At 44.6% G+C, this 17,500-nt stretch overlaps 1 protein-coding gene across 1 annotated transcript in view; it reads left to right on the forward strand.

Annotated features, from left to right (window-relative positions):
* lgr6 (leucine-rich repeat containing G protein-coupled receptor 6) overlaps positions 1-17,500 on the forward strand; it is a gene marked incomplete at both ends in the record, with an annotated part of 77,295 nt that overhangs the window by 1,080 nt on the left and 58,715 nt on the right. The gene's annotated exons all lie outside the window — the stretch shown is intronic.

Raw genomic sequence — 17,500 nt, forward strand, 5'->3', positions numbered from 1 at the left:
CTATACACTCAAAGCCACTCACATACACAGTGTCTTTACAGCATACTGTAGTTGAAACAGATTAAAACAATCTGAATTGAATATTGTGTGCTCTTGAAATGGAAGATTGAGTTATTGTTTTTCTTTTAGCTGACTTAGGCATGGAACAGTTGAATCAATGAGCAACAGTTGGATTTGTCACCAGAGGCATGGGGACACAACCTGCATTTAGATAGAAATGGACAGGGCCAAGTGGGAACATGTGTGTGTGTGTGTGTGTGTGTGTGTGTGTGTGTGTGTGTGCGCGTGTGTGTGTGTGTGTGTGGTGTGTGTTGGCCACTATGGTAATATTACTGGACCGCTGCTTTCAGTGTCAGGTTTCCAAGCGCCAACTGGAGAGTCAGCGAGGATGTGTGTGTGTGCGGTGTGTGTGTGTGTGCGCGCGGCGTGTGCGTGCAAGCACGTTTGTCGTCAACTGTGTGTGAACGAGCGTGCTAGCGAGAGTGCATGCTCACATGACCGACTGCGTTGGAGCTTTTATGAGCTCCCAACACTTGCAGGTTTAAGCTGATATGCAACCTATACCTCTGGCTCTGACTATAGGCTTGTTGCTGTCTCTATACCACTATTAGTACCACAATTACCAACATCAGCTCTGCACCAAAACACCATGGTAGGCTGCCTGCTATACTCCAAGGACAGAAGTAACTTGTGATCTACGATTTCATGAAAAAAAGTACATCTTGTGTACAGTAAAACATTTTGGTCATGTGATTATGTGAAAGCATAATCTAAGTTGTGTGCTTGTAGATCTGCTGTTTTCACTACTTTTGTGCGACAGCCTTGTATGATGAAGCAGGGCTTAATTTTTTGAAACAAGGTTTCCACCCGACAACGACGATATACTTCATTGACTTGATGTCTCCCAGGGGGTCTATACTGTGTCCCCTCCTTTTCCCTCTACACCAAATCTCTTCATCAAAAATAGCAGATCTACATGCTCACTCACAACACGTCACAACAGGACCTATTTTCATAGAATGTTCGCCTATTATTGGGATGCTAGGGTTTAAGGTGCCTCAAAGAACCATCAGAAAATGGTTAAGGAACTCTGACAAAAAAGGCACAAACACAAGAGCATTTATAAAACCTCGGAAAATGATGTTTTTCAAAATCTTTGTAAAAGCTAACAAAGGCTTACAAAGTGTCATCATTATTGCCAACAATACACTCCACAAACCACCATCACCAGTCTGTCTCCTACCATAACATGTGTTATCATCAGTGTTAAGGCCACTTCATCCCAAGGCTTGTATCGTCCGGGCAGAAACCTCTTATCTCCATATTCTGACCTTTTGTGGGGGGTTTTTTCTCGCTAGATTAACGCCCTACTGGTTCACACTCACACTACAGCGTCCCACAAAAGGATCAAAAGCAGCAGATCGAGCTTGTCGACCTGCTACCTTTGCCCATTTGTGGATCTGAATCCTGAAAAGTAACAGTTTTTGGACATACAACCTTGTATGTCCAAAAACTGTTACTTCCAACCCACGGACACGATATGGAGTTGAAAAAAACCTGCCCTTGTTGTGGATTGAAGCCAGCTATCTCCCACTGCCCTGGTGCCCAGGGCCTCAGAGGAGCCATTAGAAGGCCACTTTGGTGATAACTGATATCAAAGTGATATCGTCGTTGTCGGGTGGAAACCTTGTATGTCCAAAACAGTTTGATTTGAATTCATCATTTTTAAAATGATTTAAACTAGTGAAAACAGCCGATCTACAAGCTCACAACGCCTTGCGGTGAGCTTGTAGATCAGCTGTTTTCACTACTTTTGTGCGATGGCCTTGTGTGATGAAGCAGCGCTTAAAAAAATACAAATTTGAAATTTGGAGATACAAGGTTTCTGCCCGACAAGTGACATATATGGAAGTCAAATCCAAGGGAAACACAAGAGCGTGCGGATAGAGCTGTCGGCCACTAGGGGCACCCCGAGCACTATAACACGAGCACACAAGACTGCAGAGCAGGGGAGGGGAAGGGAGCGCGGATCAACAGTTTATACAGCGAACGACTTTAAAAGGCGCACATAAAACATAACTCTATGCTGCCTTGGATGACTGCTCCCCTACCCTAGTGTTACCTCTGCCTCTGCTGTGCGGGGAGACGGAGGCAGAGGGGCCAGGTTTCATCGCACATGGAAAGCTAAAACACATGGAGAGAGAGAGTGCACGGTGATGAAATATTATGTTCTCTGACTCTATCCAGGAATCAGTCTACTTATGAGAACGTCAGGGGGTCCCGTGGAACAATGAGGCTCCAAGAACAATGAAAAACGCGCAGAGAGGCCAGCACGCGCGCGCATGTACATACACACACATAGGCTATAGATCATTTCTAAGAGCTCTGAAATGTGGGTGTTTTTACAGAAAGTGAGTTTTGAGTCCTCCGGACTTCCACTAAACAAGAAACAGTGATGAACCTGAAACACGCCTCTCTTCTCGACTGCAGCTATAAACACAAACACAAGGCGAGCACACGCTAGCGCGCACACACACACACACACGCAAACACACACACACACACACACACACGCAACACACACACACACACACACACACACACACACACACACACACACACACACACACACACACACACACACACACACACACTACGGACACAGACGAGACAGACACACACACATGCGTGCACACACGCTCGCATGCTGGCACACACAACGACAGACACACAAACACACACAAATACATCATTCTCCACAAACACAGGAGTAATTGTTCATTTCCCCTCGTTACCTAACTGTGGAACTGGACCAATTAGTAAAGTTTGAGGGCTGATTTAGAATAGGATAAATAAACTCAACGACCAACCACACACACACACACGCACACACGCACACGCACACACACACACACACACACACACACACACACACACACACACACACACACACACACTGCATAGAAAGTAGGACAAGATGGGAGATGCAGGACAACAGAAAAATCAGACAAATAAGACGCACGCGTCTCTTTTTTTTTGTCATGCCCCAAAGGAAGAAAAACAACTCAACTCGTTAAACACTAACACACACCTCCCTATAACACTGTGGCCCACCCACACAGACAGACACACAGACACACACGCAAACACACACTAAACACAAGATGTGGCACAGTCCAAAAGCCAGCAGAGTATATTGCTTTTCATTTTGGACCCCCGTTATAGTATTGTAAAACAGCCTCTATACAGGCCCGGTCCAATCCGTCCCCGGCGGAATCTCTCCGAGCCCAGCAGTAACCCCTCCGTTCAGCGCAGCCCGCTGGCATGCTGACAGTAAAGTGACAAAATAAGGACTTTGAATACACTTTTAACAACTCAAAAATAAGACGAACAAAAGAAGACATTTACTAATCACTTTAGTAATCAACGATCCATACTAAGAAAGCTGGTTAAACACTGGACGAATTTGTGAAATAATATAAGAAAGAGGCAAACATATGGAAAATAGTAGATCTACAGAGTCAAACTAAATATAATGCCTCAACTCCTACAATTCCAAGTGCTTGTCAGGGTGTGTTGGGGTTCAAAAATGTTTTTTTCTGTGTGTGTGTGTGTGTGTGTGTGTGTGTGTGTGGAGGGGGGGATCTAGCCAGATTCTCATGGCTAGATTCTCCTCACAGTGTATAGTCGAGAGAGGGTCTCAGGGATTTGGTGGAGAGAATAAGTCCACGTATTACCCCACAACACACACACACACACACACACACACACACACACACGCGCGCGCACGCGCACACACACACACACACACACACACACACACACACACACACACACACACACACACACACACACACACACCGTGCAAGTAGATGACATCATTCACCCGTGTCATCGGAGAGCCCTTCAAAGGGGACTTGCAGAGCAGCACAAACGCTAATGTTATGGCGAGAGCGAGGACCACTGTAGGGCGATTCATTCAGGCCATTTCTTTTATTCGGCTTCTTGTGTGTGTGTGTGTGTGTGTGTGTCGCTGCGCGCGCGCGCGCGCGTGTGTGTGTGTGTGTGTATGTGTGTAGGCTGGTGCGTATTGTCTGCGTCTACTTTTGGGTATAAAGTCCAAAACCTTTACTTTACGGGGAAAAAAACCCCCACAAAAAGTTCCATTCGAATATGGAGATAAGAGGTTTCTGGCAACAAAATGACACACTGGAACCAAAACTGGTTCTTCAGATTGATGTCTTTTTGGATCTAGAACAATTTTAATTGGCTCTATAAAGAACCCATAACCACTTGAACCCTGTATATACTTCATTGACTTGATGTCTCCCAGGGGGTCTATGTTGGATAGTGATTACTTGTCAGTACATAACAGTCTATACTGTGTCCCCTCCTTTTCCCTCTACACCAAATCTCTTCATCAAAAATAGCAGAACTACATCACTCACAACACGTCACAACAGGACCTATTTTCACAGAATGTTCGCCTATTAAGACACAAATTGGGATGCTAGGGTTTAAGGTGCCTCAAAGAACCATCAGAAAATGGTTAAGGAACTCTGACAAAAAAAGGCACAAACAAAAGAGGAACACGAAGAACCATTCCTAAACGAAATTGTTCTTTAGTAGGCGATGGTTCTTTGTGGGACCATAATAGCCTTTTAAAATGTCTCAAACACATTCCAAATTGCTCACAGGCTAGCAGATCTACAAGTGAGCTTGTTGTGTTGCTATTCTCAAATATCCAATGCATGCAGGGTTGTTTAAGTGGTAAAACAAAAACAAAAATAGGATATACAGTATTAAGTAAATTGCTGGTGACCCCCTGGAACCCCACTTTTAGAGCCACTGCTGTTTTCCACATTGAGGCCTTGGAAGGCCAAAGATCCCTTACATTTCTGCACTTTATATGTACGCTATGTTCCAACTCTAGGGACAGACACAAACACACACGCACACCTACCCTTGGGCGCTATCTTTCCTCTCTCTAATCTGATATCAAAGTGAAGGTCTTTCAAAGCCTCTCGCATGACAGCTCATTTCATGGCGTTGCCCACGGAAACGATTATTGTCATAAATCTCCGCGGACCACTTTGCTCCGAGTTGCCTCGGAGCACCTTTTGCTTCAACCGGCCTCTCTCTCTCTCTCTCTCTCTGAATGAGAGCAAGAGGCTTCATTCAGTCAAGTCAGGATTCCTGAGGAGAATCGGACTGGATTCTTTTTGCTGCTTACGAGGAGTTTTTTTCCCTTTTCCCTCCCTAGAACCAAGGCTAGAGGTTTTTCTACAAATTAGCTGCGTTCCATGCGTGATTCATGCTTTGTGTGTCACACACAGAAATAAAAAGATTTGCTAAATTGGGCTTTAAGCCATTAAGACCTGAGACCGATTCTACGTAATTCGTAAATCATTCAACATTATTCAAACACTTGAACGATTTTACCAAAATGTTAAAGAATACAAATATACAAGCCTGTCGCAAGCTTGTCGCAGCGCAACCCGAAGCGAGCTCGTAGATCGGCTGTTATTTGAATAGCCAATGCTGAAATATAATATGACACAGATGCTTACTCGGTTTCAATGGTGTTAACAACGACAATCTTGGAGGTCCCTGGCACAAAGTATTTTCTGAGGGGGGCCATGGGCCAAATTACAAATTATTTTGGGGGTCCCTGGAAAACACTGGAGAACCACTGGTCTACACAACAAACGCTTGTCAACAAAATAGAGTCTTATCTAAGCTCCAAAGCAGCCAGCTCTATTTATTTTGCTTGAAAGTGAATGGATATATGTTTATGATCAGATTGGAATGTTTGAGTGGTGCGATACACACAGCCCGTCTGTTTGGAAGCCTGTCAGTCACTCGTGTTTACACATCACACCCCTATGTCAGCGGCCGTTTGTGAGTGTGTGTGTGTGCGTGCGCATGTGTGTGTGCATGTGTTCCCGCTGTAGGTGTGTGTTTGTGGCGCTGGTCTGTGCCTGCAGTTTGAGCAGTGATTAGGTGATGCTTTGTGGTGGCGGTGAGTGTGGTGAAACTTCTAACGGTGCCTTGGCCAGCTCAGGAAAACCACAGCTAGTGCATTACCAGATAGAGGGAAAACCATTGAGTGAGTGTGTGTGTGTGTGTGTGTGTGTGTGTGTGTGCGTGCGTGCTTGCGTGCGCGTGTGTGTGTGTGAAGACCACCCAGACTGCTGAGGGAATTCTGTCTAGCCAGTGGAGTCCAGGGCAAGACTATAAGGAAAATGGAGAGAGCATGAGAAGATGAAGAAAGCGATGGAAGTCTGAGGAAGAAACGATCGAAAAAAGATGAAAAATAAGGAAATAAATTGTACGTGGGAAAAAAAAGACATATATATTTATATATGGATGATGATGATTTCAGAACTGGCAGTTAAAACATACACACACACACACAAACAAGACATAAACACGCACAACACAATAACATCCTGCCTGGAGGGTTTGGTGACTGTCGTGTGTGCGTGTGCGTGTCATCCAGCCATTATGTTGGCGGAACGATTCCTATCACGAGTGACCCAGGTCACACTGTAAACATCGTGTCGGAGACAGAGAGACAGAGACACAGAGCGGGGGGGGGGGGGGGGGGGGGGGTTAGAGAGAGACAGAAAAATGGGCGGGAGGGGGGTTACTGAAATGAACAAGAAAGACCAAAATCATAGATTCACACGGTCACAAAAGACAACATTGAGTGTGTGTGTGTGTGTGTGCGTGCGTGCGTGTGTGTGTGTGTGTGTGTGTGTGTGTCAGTGGAGGGTCCTCCACAGAGACGCTATCAGGTCCAGCATCAGTGTCCTGGCTCCAGAAGTCTATGGTACCCCCCCACCTCCCACCCAATTTACACTCCTCTACCGTCTCTCTCTTCTCTCTCTATCACAGGGGTCTTCAACATATTCAGGCCAAGGAACTTCCGACAGAATCTGACAGACGGAGTTAAAATACATCTCTATTGAAAGATACAGGCTAATATAGTGCACACAGGTCAATTTAACACCCGGGGGTGCAGACTCAGCGCTTTTTTTTGTGTATATACAGAGAAGCACGGCTTTCCGTGTGGATGTCCAGTGACTTATAGGGGTTAGAGACCAAGACTATCATAGATACGAACGTAAAAGTCAGCCTCGATAAAATACATCTAGTCTTGATCCAAGGCACTCTATCACACTGGAGTGGACCCCAATCTAAAAAGAGTTTTCACGTTATTTTTACTTTTTTTTAAATAGTATGAAATAGAGTCATTTTGCTGCATGGGACCCCCCCTGGAACTCCCCTCGAAGACCACCTGCGTCCCCCCGGAGTGGACCCCACAGTTTCAGAACCACAGCTAAAACACTGGATGTGTGTGCGCGTGCATGGAGCAGGTGTTGGAACTGAAGCATGCAATGCTGAGTGTAAATGTAGGATTTAGTGATTAGTCATCTTGGGCAAGTCAATGAATGAATGCATCAAAGATAATGGAGAACGGTCCGTGTCCAAGGATAAGCACTGTAAATGTGTTCAAGGTGTACTTGAGTGTGTGTTGGATGGGATGAGAGGGACGGGGTTGTTGGGGGGGGGGGGGGGGGGGGGGGGTTATCTACCTGTAATGAAAGGAAAGAAAAGACAGACAGAAAACAGAGCGACAGAATCCTGGCAGCATGCAGTTCTACCAACCCCATAGTAGTCTATATCATTGCTATCGGGCAGAAACGTTTTGTGTGTTTTTTTCCCTCCTGCAAATCGATTCTCTAATTGCTCACACGACAGCCTCACACAAAAGAATCAACAGTTCACCTTGTACTGTAGATCAGTGGTTCTCAACCTTTTCAGGCCGCGACCCCCAAAATAATCATATTTTAACTGGGGACCCCCCACCCTAACGAGCCCTAAGAGTTGAGGAATTACATTTTGTAACACGGTTCCATTGTGAAAATAGCAGATCTACATGAGGCGTTGTGAGCATGTAGATCTGATATTTTCACAATTTCTTCCTCTAATACTTGACAATTTGGCCAATGCTTAATTTGTCATTTTAGAGTTATTAAAAAGCCCTTAAATTGTCACTTTAGAAATGTGCAGATACCTTCTGTACACTTAAAATGTATGTTGGTCTGTTTACTGTTGAGTGAGAAAACAATGTTGCACATTAAGTTAATCATCTGGGGACCCCCCCCCAAAATAATTTGGGGACCCCCCTGGGTGTCCCGACCCACAGGTTGAGAACCACTGGATTAGGCCACTGATCTCCATTTGATACCATTTTATATTTAATCTCCGGCACCCCAAACTACCCTGCAAAGATCCTCAGTGTTGATTTAACTCTGAGAGGGTACAAAATGGAACCAAGCGGACCGTTTTGTTCCATTCGTCGTACACTCTCAAGAGTCACACACCCGATAGGGACCATATTTGTTTCTATACTAGTCTCAAAACAATTTATTTACCACACAAAACTTTCTTTTCCGTTCCTTCTCTTTTACTACCTTCCCTCAAATATGTGTTGTTTGTGTCAAAGTGTCAGTTGTTTGGCTTCTCACTCTCGTTTCCCGGCTTCTTTCTCCCATTTCCCGAACCAAACGGACTCATAAGGGTATGTTTTGCATACCTATCAAAGTGACAGGCCTGTAAACGGACCATATTTGGACCCCTGGGTGGTCCCCGGACCTGACATTGAGAACCAGTAGAGAACTTTCATTCATTGGAGAACCAGTCTACATCACTCAGTGGTGGAAAAAGAGTATTCAAATGTTTTTACTTAAAAGGGAAGACCACCCATTTTCAATATTGAACTACCGGTATGTCATTAATATACCTTAGAGGAGTTGTGTGGAAAAAGAGTTCCCCCTTCTGTGTTGCCTAGAACTGGAGGACTTTGGGGTTTGTATTGTAAAGTACCTCGTGATGACATCACACCGGTGTACTTTACAAAACAAACCCCAAAATTAATCCTCCAGTTCTAGGCAACACAGAAGGGAGGGAACTTTTTTTCTATTTCCACACAACTCCTCTAAGGTATATTAATGACATAGTTCAATATTGAAAATGGGTGGTCTTCCCCTTTAAGTAAAAACATTTGAGTACTTTTTCAACATGTACTTAAAGTACTAAATGCGATGCGTTGTGAGCTTGTAGATCTGCTATTTTCAAATTGCCTAGGTATAAAATATGGGTTAAAGTGGTAAATGTATGTTTGTTAATATAATCATTTATATCTGCAAAGTAACTAGTAACTATACTAAAGTTTTCAAATAAATGTAGTGGAGTGAAAGTACAACATTTGGATCCGAGATGTAATGGAGTAGAAGTATTGGAAATTGGAAATACTCGAGTAAAGTAAAAATAATTTAAAATTGCAAATGTACTTGGTTACTTTACACCACTGCCACTGACATCACTCTCATCTACCACGCTCCTCCTTCCTTGCCTCCTTTCCTTTCCTTTCCCTCCTCACCACCTTCCCTCAGATGTTGTGTTGTTTGTCTCAAAGTGTCAGTTGTTTGGCTTCTCTCTGCCGTCTTCCCCCTTGAGGCCAAAACACGGAGCATTAGATAAAAAAAGAAAAGAAAAGAAAAAACAACAACACAAAAAACACTTCCGCTCGCAACAAAAGTGATATTTATGCCAGAGGGGCGTTGATGTGGGGAGTTTAGCGTTTGGGATACCGGTCGGCGGTTTGCGGTTTCCTGAGAGAGCGACCTGGGAGGCTTTTAAACGTCGCCCGGGGACAGACGGCAGGTAGGCAGGTAATGCGGCACAAACAATGGGAACAATGGCCGATCCCTCCGGAACCGCGAGGACAGAGGAGGAGACAGAGAGGCCACAGTGTGCTTCTAGCGCGCCATATCCTGTCCCTTAGAAAAGAAGTCAAAAGCAATCACAACCCAAGATCTGGGAGGGGGTGGAGGTGGGTGGGGGAGTGTGTGTGTCAGACAGTTGGAAAGAACTCTGTGTGTGTGTGTTGCGCGCGCGCACTGTGTGTGTGTGTGTGTGTGTGTGTGTGTGTGTGTGTGTGTGTGTGTGTGTGCGTTTGTGTGTGTGTGTGTGTGTGTGTGTGCTTGTATTACTGTACTTGTGAGGTCCACATGTCTTCAAGTACAGTAGGAATGTGAGAAGCAGACATTTTGAGGACAATTTCCACAGTTCTCACAGGATTTCTTTCCTTTTTTTTTACTGTAATTTTTGGTTTCTCCTTAAAATGTAGGAAAAGTTTCAGGTGGGTTAAGATTAGGATTCGATTTTTAGACGTTTTTAGGGGCTAGGGTTGGAGTTATGACTGCGTTTAAACGTAGTCGTATGCTTGCTGGTGGTTACGCACCGAAGATAGACATATTTTATCTATACAGTACAAGCTCACACAGGCCTCACAAGTGTGTAGAAATACAAATGTGTGCGTGTGTGTGTGTGTGTGTGTGTGTGTGTGTGTGTGTGTGTGTGTGTGTGTGGGCACTAACTAAGCAAGAACTCAGCGTGTTGTGTTGTGTTGCGTGCACGGCCGGCTACAGGTGCACAAACAAACACGGCTGTTCGTTGGTATACAAAACACAGAGAGGCGCAACAGGAGGCAATCGACCATTGCTGTCGGGCAGAAACTTCTTATCTCCACAAATGCTTTGTATTTCTTTCTAAATTATCACCCTACTCAATCACACTACAGCAGGGGTCTTCAACAGGGGGTCCGCGACCCCTAGGGGGTCCGCGGAGGTACTGCAGGGGGTCCGCGAAATTATTGCTTAAAAAAAAAAAAAAAAAAAAAAAAAGATTTCAAAAAATGTTTTTTTTTTTTTTTTTTTGCCTTTTTCCACATTTATTTAAAAAATAAATCATGATTCTATCCATTTTGAATAGCTTGAATACATGATTACTATGCAATTGACATATTGTTGATAGTATTGACATTTGTTCTCAGTTAATAAGTAGTATGTTTAGAAATGGTTGTGGTACGGCCCACCCTGCTCGCTGTAACTTGAACATGTTTAAAATAAAAAATATGTCGTAGCCCCGACCCCCCCACCCTACGAGGTGGTAGGGGGTCCCTGCTCCATCTCCCCATCAGTTTGGGGGTCCCCGGCCTGAAAACGTTGAAGACCCCTGCACTACAGTGTCACACTAAAGCATCAAAAGTAGCAGATACTTAAAGGGGAGTACCACTCATTTTCAACTTTGAACTATGTCATTAACAGTCATGGAGCCAAACATACCAGCTAAATAAACAGGTGCCGCGGTAGCAGCTGGTGAGCGAAAACACTACATATCCCATCATGCAACTCGGCCTCCAGCATCATGGATCGACTATTCGCCATAGGCTCCGGTTCATCACTGATGCAAAGAAACTGCTTTATCTCGGAATCTACTTCCAAAACGCCAAGAAGGCAGAGAGCCGCTCTTTTTCACGGCGACATCCTAACGTGGTTAGGATTTTAGTTTCGCGACCGAATGTAAACAAACTGACGTCCATTTTAAAATCGTCAGACTACACAACATGCACACACACGCGGCTTTCGGGGCTCTTCAAAATAAAGCGTAAGTGAACGGCGGAACTCTACAGCACATATAATTACCAAAACAATAGCAGCCCATGTGTTAATATACCTTAGAGTTGTTGTGTGGAAATGATAAAAGTCCCCCTCCCCCCCTTCTCTGCTAACTTTGAACTGAAGGATTGTGGGGTCATTTGACCAGTGTTCATGATGATCACCTTTCATGATGTCGCTGATCACATGACCCCGCCCACAATCAATCCTCCAGTTCTAAGCAACACAGAAGAGTTTAAGCTAATATTAATGACGGTTCAATGTTGAAAACGAGTGGTACTCCACTTAAAGCTCGCAGACCTGCTGCCATTGCTTTGAATCCTGAAAAGGAACAGTTCCCACTGGACAGAGACCATATATTATACATACATGCAGTACATACTAGGGCATTAACGACTTGTGATTTTTGCAAGTCGACTCGACTCAGTAAAAAGTTAAGTTGAAGTCGACTTTATTGTTTATGATGTCATCACATCACACACAAGATTTAACTTAATGTGCAACATTGTTTTGTCACTCAACTGTAAACAAACCAACATAAGGTTTAAGTATATAGAGGGTATCTTCACATTTGTAAAGTGCAAATTTAAGGACTTTTTTATACCTCTAAAATGACAAATTAAACATTGTCCAAATTGTCAAATATATAGAGGCAGAAATTGTGAAAATAGCAGATCTGCATACAATAGAAAGTATTACTTTTTTTTTCAACTTCGACTTTCGACTTTCTCTGGTGGGAGTCGACTTGTGTAATGAAGTCGACTGAGTCGACTTGTCGACTTTTTCGTTAATGCCCTAGTACAAACATACATGTGGGTAGACAAGAAATGTGCCCAGTGAGTGAATGTGTCATGTACCGTATGTTGCGTGTATTACCAGCATGACGCATGTATGACATGATAGGGGCCTGGAATGTGCCGTTTGTGACGTGTGGGTGGGTGGGTTGGGGGGGTTGGGGGGGGGGGGTCACTGCTTGGTGAGAGAATGCAGAATGATTGCATGGCCCAGATTCCAATTCGGCTCCTAACTAACCCTGGGAATCCATGGGAATGTGTGCCTGTGTGTGTGTGTGTGTGTGTGTGTTTCTGTGCCCGTGCGAGAAGGGGTGCAACCCTCCTCTCTTCCAAAGGCACCACAGAGAAATCATTGTCCTCTTCCCCAGGACCGCTCCTCCAGCTAAATGTCCCCAATTGTCCTGGCGAGAGCGTGCACGCGGGACGTTGTTTTGTGTGCGCGCAGCACCTACACACTTTAAAAGACGGACACCCCATGATCTTTTGACTCGGCGAGCTGGCTTTGCGCTATAGCGTGCGGTACTACTTATGCGTTGGATAACGTGCACACACACACACACAAGAGAGAGGAGAATAACATGAGTGTTGATGGCAGAGGGGCTGGGGGGGGGAGGAGGGCTGTACGGTAACGGTGTAGCAAAGGTAACCAAAGGTACCCTAAGGCACGTGTTTTGGGGTCCCCATCTGAAAAGAGTTTGTGCCACGGACCCCCGGAAGAGAAAATTTATGTAAAGAAAAGAAAAAAAGTGACGCGGTGAGCTTGTCGATCAGCTATTTTTGAATAGTTCAAAAAGGGTGGTTTCAATGACTGTGACGCTACATGCATGTGTAACTTTTGCTGGGGAACCCTCACCCTAAAGGAACCCTGGGGGTCCCCAGACCCCACTTTGAGAACCAATGCCCGATAAGAGGTCTCCATTTGGTTCCATTTGTACCCTAGTGTGAGTCAAATGAACACTGGGGACTTTTACAGCGTGTGGTACCTGGCTGGCAAGAGTACAGGTGATGACTAGTCCCAGTTAATGATACTTAATGCCTTCTCCCATAAGACGCAGACACGCACAAACACACACACACACACACACACACACACGCAGTCCATGTGTTCACAATGCACGAACACATGCATAGATTACATAAGTGTGTACGACGAGCACACCAACACGCACGCACACGCAGGGGCGTCACACCAAATTCTGGGCTCTGGGTACAAGGATTCACTGCGGGCCCCCCATGAATGTTAAACTATTGAAAAATAGCAGCTCTACAAGCTCCCAGCGCGGCACCGAGTGCCGCGCTTCGTGCTTGTAGATCTGCTCTTTTTGAAAAATCGTGAAAATGTGTGCAAGAAACCTATGTTTCCATGTCAGTGGTGCTCAAACCTTTTCATGTCAAGGACCCCCAAGATGATATGTATTTGGCCACGGACCCCCATCTCAAAATATTCAGTTCCAGGGACCCCCCAGAAGCAAAGGTTTAGTTACAAATGTTACATATACATATATTGAAAGATTTGCACACATTTTCACGACTTTTCAAAAATAGCAGATCTACAAGCTCGCGGCGCGGCATTCGGTGCCGCGCTGTGAGCTTGTAGATCTGCTATTTTTCAATAGCTAAAGTTACTAGGGCCCCTCCACCTTGGGCCCTAGTAACTCAGTCCCACTCCCCCCCCTTGTGACGCCCCTGTGTGCACGCACAGATCCACAATGCCTTAATGATAGTTAAAGCCCTGAGCGGCACCCTAACCCAGCATCAAAGCGTCTCCATAAGCAGCGCTAATACAACTATGCTAGGATTTAGGTGACGAGTTCTGGAAAGAACCGCGGGAAAGGAATTAGCAAACAGGCACAAAGAAGCAAATCACATACACACATTTCAGACTGCAAGGCAAATAAATGCGATTTGTTTCCCAAATCTGATCGTCTGTATACGGCTCTCCGTTGATTGTTATTTGCAGACTAGATTGGATTTGTGTATTCAGAGTCAGACATAATAGTCAACCTACAGTATTTGCATTGGTTGATGTGGTGACGCCCTACTATATAATGGAGTGAGTAATGCGTAATGTACTCGTTGTACAATGGTGCCACTCACGAGAAATAGCTGACGGAATATTTTTGGCGAGCCACAGTATGAATCAGGCCTGGAATTGTGTCATTTTTTATGGGCAAAGGCCACATAATGTCCTTTGGTGGTCAAGAGTCACTTTGAGGAGGTGAGGGGTGAATTAAGAATTCAGAATCTCAAAAAGACCCCCCTATTGACCACTTGGCAGTGGGGGCGGGGCATCGAGGCCACTGTGGCCTGAGGACAAGCTCTTTGAGGGGCAGAAAGGCCAAACTGAGGGGCAGCGGCGGCCATGGCCTTCATGGCCTCCGTGATCCTGCCCTGGATTAAACCACATTTCAAACCACCTATAGGAATGTGGTTTATTTCATTTTATTCTTTTTACAGTTCAGAGTTGATACTTTATAAACCAGTCTGGTTCCAATCTGGATAGGCCAAAAATCTGATTTACGCTGCCAGTCTGAGACAAACATCAGGGAACATCATGAATGTGTACTCTGTGACATGACCCCTCAATCAATCCTCCAGTTCTAGGCAACACAGAAGGGGAGGGGGGGACTTTTTTCTTATTTCCACACAACAACTAAGGTATATTAACACATCGGACACCCACGTGGTTAACGTGTCTTAATTTGCTGGTGCCCATGGCAACGCGTCATTTTACCTACCGGCGAGAGTACTGGCGAGAAAAGTAATCCGAGTAAATGTAATCCGAGTATGTCCTGTTTATTTCGCGAAAATCTTTTCTTTCAGTCAGGACCGTTTTTTATCATTTCTAAGCCACAGTGTTTGTGTTACGGCAGGTAGAAGAGGCTGCCGTTTTGAAATGAAAGTGATTTAAAAGCTAGATTAGGAGAAAACAGCATTTTTGTGCAGCCACTAAACAGGAAGTCAACGAGACACACAGCGCGTCCGGATGACGTAATTGCGCGCTGCATGTTGGGAAATGGAGTTTGCTTCATCACCGCGGTAGCCAAGTGCAGTAGCTACAGTACAGTATAGTTTACTGTACAACGCGTCAAACGCGTCGTGGGCCTCCAGCGACATCAAAGAAATTGACTTGTAGACACCACGTGGGCATCCGATGTGTTAATGACATAGTTCAATGTTGAAAATCAGTTGTATTCCCCTTTAAGGTGGTGGTGGTGGTGGTGGGTGCACAGCAATAGGATCAGAGATGTAGACCCCCACGTTTTGGGAACTAATAAACGCAATCTACAGTACGGTAAACTGTAAAATCGTCAGTGTTAATTTCACTCTGAGAGTATACAACATTTAGTACATCTCTGACCTACAGCCTTTCCCTTTCATTCCTATAACTACCTATCATTTAGCTGGGGGGCAGGGCAGGCCCACAGGTTAGGATTCGCTGGGTTCAAAAAGTAGGACTTGTTGGTTGAGACTGGCCTCCAGGTGTCTTTTCCATCTGTAGTCATGGGGGGGGGGGGGAGCTGGAGGCTGCTAGGCCTGCCACTGTAGAGGCACTGTGACTGCGGCCAGACTCGCTCACGTCTCTATTACATGTCTGAGAAGGAGCGAAAGAGGAAATCTGGACTTTTTACATGAATGGCCGTGGGCCAAGCTAAATCTCTTTAAACCAACAGCGGCCACATGTTCTCATTGGTATGCGGTAAAGTTTCATTGAGTGCTGATCTAAGTTCAGTCCTAGATGTTATCCACGGGCCACGTCAAATGCGCGCCGAAGATGAGCTGATCGCGGGTCTGCCGAGCGGGGGCCCAGTAATGGATTTGAACAGTCTCTCTGAGGCTCTGGATCCAGTGTCCTCCTGTCTCTGCCAGTCAACCCCAGTGAAGTCATAATAGAGCCTGAAACTCATCGAGTTTCAATAACTGTCGGATGCATTGGCTCACTTTCTAAGCCTTGATGCTGCGTTCGCACTGGCAACGACAGGCGACAAGCGACAGGCAACAAGTCATGTTCAATGGAAGCCAGCGGTGGTGTAAAGTAACTAAGTAGATTTACTCAAGTACTGTACTTAAGTACAGTTTTCAGTTATTTGTACTTTACTTGAGTATTTCCAATACTTTTACTTCTACTACACTACATCTCAAATCTAAATATTGTACTTTTACTCTACTACATTTATTTGAAAACTTTAGTTGCTATTACTTTGCAGATATAAATTATAATAATATAAAACATACATTAACCACTTTAGCCCTATTTTATGCCTAGGCTATTTGAAAATAGACGATCTACAAGCTCACAACGTGTCGCAGTGAGCTTGTAGATCTGCTATTTTCAAACATATTTTTGTACTTTTACTTTTGTACTTTAAGTACATTTTGATGCCAACTGTTCATTCTTTTACTCATTTTGAATTCCGGACTTTTACTTGTAACAGAGTATTTCTATAATGCAGTATTGATACTTTTCCTTAAAGGGGGCCTGTCACCTAAAGGGTTACTGTCACTTTAAGAATCATCTTAAAAAACAAGTTAATATTTTTATGATGTCATTGTGGGGATGCGCAATTATAAGCCAATCAAATTAATTGTCTGTATAGCCTGACTATATGACTACTTACTGTACTGGTCAGCTGTTGTTGGGGGGGCGAGGGGCAGATTACACTGTGACATGAGCTTCAGACTGTTTCAGGCCGTTTTCAGAGAAGCTCATGTCACAGTGTAATCTGCCCCTCAACCCCTTTAGGTGACAGTACCCCTTTAAGTAAAAAATCTGAGTGCTTTTTTCACCACTGGTGACACCTTACACATTTGCAACGACAAGCCACACATCAAAGTGGAAGCTGCACTCAACTTTGTTCAGCGCTTCGATGACGCAGGGAAGCGTCAATCAATCCTTATGTTTTTGTTCTTCTCTCTCTAAACACATATCCTGCTGCGTTCTGAAAATGGATTAAAAACCCCCATTCTGTCCTTTAACCAGTTCTGTGTTATTCAGCCCAACCCTTTTCATTCACACAGTGTGGCTTCAGCAACATTTCAACAGCGATTTGGCAGCCAATTAGGAATTAACTGAAAATAATATTGATGGTAACACTTGCTATGCATCCCGTATATGATGCATTATAAACATACATACTGTATAATGTATTATAGTCTGCTTAGCTGACGTAACCT

The sequence above is a fragment of the Nannobrachium achirus genome (assembly GCF_963921795.1).
Source record: "Nannobrachium achirus genome assembly, chromosome: 9".
Taxonomy (NCBI): Eukaryota; Metazoa; Chordata; class Actinopteri; order Myctophiformes; family Myctophidae; genus Nannobrachium; species Nannobrachium achirus.